This window comes from Mesoplodon densirostris, chromosome 3, assembly GCF_025265405.1.
Source record: "Mesoplodon densirostris isolate mMesDen1 chromosome 3, mMesDen1 primary haplotype, whole genome shotgun sequence".
In the NCBI taxonomy this organism is placed as follows: Eukaryota; Metazoa; Chordata; class Mammalia; order Artiodactyla; family Ziphiidae; genus Mesoplodon; species Mesoplodon densirostris.
This window is the reverse complement of record NC_082663.1, coordinates 154,957,796-154,962,031: the sequence shown is the minus strand read 5'-3', so window position 1 is coordinate 154,962,031 and position 4,236 is coordinate 154,957,796.

The window sequence follows — 4,236 nt, the reverse complement described above, 5'->3', positions numbered from 1 at the left end:
GTCGACAGGGAATAAAGTAAACTTCAAAATTTCAATTTATATGCCTTTTTTGTTATAGCTAAGTTTGATAAGGTGATGGATAAAAGACTTTAAAGCCTAAAAATATATTGCCTTATGGTGAAGATACACAGAGGATGTGGGATGGAAACAGAATGGAAACATGAATTCAAGGAGAGGGAAAAAATGTAAAATTTCCAAATGTTGAAGAAGAGCTTGTTCATGGATTTAAACAACTGATGATAGTGCGTAAGAAAGTGTTTCAATATTTAGATTCCATTGGATATTTTAGCAGGCTGGTGTAACAGTTTTTATTTAAAATATTAGTATTTACAATAGATGGAAATTATATCCCTTGCAACCATTTAAATGTTTAGTGAAATTTTTAGATGTCATCTTAAAAGTGTGCAAGAGGGTACACACCGTTTTTAAAAACTTCTTTTAGGAGCTATAAAGTGTATCAGTCAGGATCACCTAGGCTATGCTATAATAACAATCCCAATGACTTAGTGGCTTGTTTTTTTTTTTTTTTTTTTTTTTTGGTGTTACGCGGGCCTCTCACCGCTGCGGCCCCTCCCGCTGCGGAGCACAGGCTCCGGACGCGCAGGCCCAGCGGCCATGGCTCACGGGCCCAGCCGCTCCGCGGCATGTGGGATCCTCCCGGACCGGGGCACGAACCCGTGTTCCCTGCCTTGGCAGGCGGACTCTCAACCACTGCGCCACCAGGGAAGCCCCTTAGTGGCTTGTAACAAAGGTTTCTCACTCACACTTCACATCCATTATGGGTTGGTGGGTGGTTCTGAGTTGTGAGGGGAAGTGACACATGTTTGGTCTTGCTGCTGCCAGAATAGTCACATGGCCTACTCAGCACAGAGGGCAGGAAGTGTGGTCCTGGAAGGCAGAGGGCTGGGAATACTTAGTGAACAGTTTCATCTTAGAAAACAGTGGGCCAGATCATAGAGGTTCTTCCATGGTGCACAGAGATTCCACTAAGGCTCCTGGGCAGAAGGGACTGTAACCAGGGAGGTTCAGGCTGTCCTTTCCTCCTGCCCCCACAGAATGAGGGACGAAGAGGGGCAGAGAGAGGGAAGGGACTTAAGAGGCATATGTTCTGTTTAATTCATTTTCAGGGTGAAACCACAATAGGGGAGCCTGATAGTCAGCCAAGTGGGTCAGCAAAGATCTGGGGTGAGGACAGAAGGGCTGCAAGATGCCTGGCCTTCATTGTCACAGGCAAATGACTGGACACAGAGACTTCAGCAGTGGCCCAAAGATCAGATGGGACCAGTCACCCTATAGTGGTCACTTGTTCACGGCCAGACCAAACCAGATTGACTCTCTACTGCAGGAGTCAGCGTGGACCCAGGGACCTCCAGTGGATCCCTGGCCCTTCTCCCACATTCATGTGTACCTAGGTACCATTTTGGAGAGGTGCACAAGGATGGGATACAGTATCATTTCCATCCAAGTGACAGAAAATTCATTTGAAACAGACTGTTGTTCAGAAGAGACTGTTAAACAATTCCTGATTCAGAGGTGCACTTGGAAAACAAACGAACAAACAAAAAAACCCAAAGTTATACTTGGAAAGGAACTTGGAAGAGAAGGTTTGGACCAGAGGAGATTGAGATGCCAAACTATAGTCTTGGCACCCTAACCGCCATGACTTGTGTAGAAGATGCACTTGACCACATTTTCTCTGCATGTCTAAGCAGTGGTGTGAGCAGATCTCAACCATCCTCACATGTATCACCCCAGCACTCCTTGGGGTGGGTGCTGGTGTCCTCTCTCATTTAGAGATGATGAAAGAGCCTTCTGAGGTTAAATTGGTTTCCCAAGGACATGGAGTTATGATCTGGGACTCTCCAGCTGCCCACCCTGAGTGTTTCCACTTTACTGGGCTCCCTCCCGAGACTCCAGTCTCTCTAGCTTGGTCTCTCCCAGATTGCTGTGGCAGCAAGAGTCAGAAAGGCAAGCTTTCTTCCAAGTCATGGATAAGCACTGCTTACGCGCACACAGTGTTCATAGTGAATATCAAAAGCTTAGAGAGAAGTCACCTTTGGGCAAAGCTATTGTTTTGTGCAGGTCTCTGCTTCCTATCCTTAATGTGGCTGGACCAGCCCTTGTGGTTCTTATTATGAGTGCAAGACGCCCCCAGCAATAACCATCAAGAAACTATGAAACAAGTAAACCAGGTTTATTACTTACAAGTTCTGGAGGGTACACAACATGCCTGAGGCCACAGGAGGTCGTCGGGGGAGGGAGAGAGAGAAAGAGAGAGAGAATGGGCTTGTTCTGCTTTTATTGGGGTTGAAGGTGGGGGCCTAGTAGTGAATGTAAAACATAAGAGCAGGAATTAAAACTCAGGGAGAGAAAAGCAAGTGGCCAAACCAAAGATCTTTAAAACAGGAACTTAATGGGGTCAGCCTAGATCTTTATCTAATCGTATGGCTGGCAATATGTTTGTTCACATGGCAGTCTTTGGAGTGGTTGCAATCAAGAGCTTAAGTCAGGCACTTGCATTACAACTTAAAAAGAACCCAACTGTCAGACACTTAAACTTACGGTTATGGGGCCTCCCTGGTGGCGCAGTGGTTGAGAGTCCGCCTGCCGATGCAGGGGACACGGGTTCGTGCCCCGATCCCGGAGGATCCCACATGCCGCGGAGCGGCTGGGCCCGCGAGCCATGGCCGCGGGGCCTGTGTGTCCGGAGCCTGTGCTCCGCAACGGGAGAGGCCACAGCAGTGAGAGGCCCGCGTACAGCAAAAAAAAAAAAAAAAAAAAAAAAAAAAAAAAAAAACTTACGGTTATGAAGAAGATGGATGTGTTTCTAGTTGAGGGCCTCTGGGTGTAAACTGGAATAATTCGCAATGTTCTGGCACTATCTGCTCAGGCGTAAGACGTATGGAATGGTCGGGGATAGTCCTGCTCTTTGGTGTTCTGAGAACCAGCCCACACAGGACAGAAAGCAGCAAGCCATAAACAGGTTTCATCAAATCATTTGTCTGTGTCCTCACCCTGGGGTCTAAAACTGAAACCATGTAACTCAGATTGGGTCTTGAACCCAGCCAAAACCCAGACTGGGACTTGAACCCACGGTCTTTTAACTGAGATCACACACCTGGTCTCAGGACTTAATGAAGCTCAGGTTCTCGATGTCTTGTCAGAAAGAATTCAGTGAGAGACAAAGTGATCGGTAAGAAGTGAATTTATTTAGAGAGAAACACACTCCACAGACAGAGTGTGGGCCATCTCAGAAGATGAGAGTGGCCTCAGGGTATGGGGTTGTCAGTTTTTATAAGGGTGGGTACTTCATATGCTAATGAGTGGGAGGAGTATTCCAGTTACTTTGGGGAAGAGGTGGGGATTTCCAGAAATTAGGCCACTGCCTACTTTTTTTTAATTATTATTAATTTATTTATTTTTGGCTGCGTTGGGTCTTCGTTGCGGTGCGTGGGCTTCTCATTGCGGTGGTCTCTCTTGTTGTGGAGCACGGGCTTCAGCAGTTGTGGCTCACGGGCTCTAGAGCACAGGCTCAGCAGTTGTGGCGCACCGGCCTAGCTGCTCCACGACATGTGGGATCCTCCCGGACCAAGGCTCAAACCCTTGTCCTTTTTGACCTTTATGGTTGGCCTTGGAACTGTCATGGTGCCTGTGGGTGTGTCATTTAGCTTGCTGATGTGTTACAATGAGCATATCCTGAGGCTTAAGGTCTAGTGGAAGTTGACTTGTCCGCCATCTTGGACCTATTTGGTTCTAATCAGTTTAAGTCATGTCCTCGGGCTATGTCATTCTTTCAAAGGTTGTGTCCTGCCCCCTTCCCTCCTGTTTCAGAACCTCACCCCCACCCAGTAGATAACTCTGAAGTGGATGCAGTAGTCATAGCCGCATCACAGAGAAGCAGGAAGGTTAAGTGGCTTTTGCCCAAGCTGGGATGAGACTTTTGCCTCTGGTTCATGCTGTCTGTGCCTCCAAATGCTATTCTTCTGTGACCAGGTAGAGTCACTGAGAATGATCAGGGCTCAGAAAAAGACTCTTGGGAGTTATGTTACCAAACTGAACTTGGGTCTGCTCACCCTGTAACCGCACAACCCAGATGGGACTTGAACCCACCCAAAACTCAGGCTGGGACTTGATCCCATTGTCCTTTTTAAAAAATATATTTATTTATTTATTTGGCTGTGCCAGGTCTTAGTTGCAGCATGAGGGATCTTTGTTGCGGCATGCGGGATCTTTCGT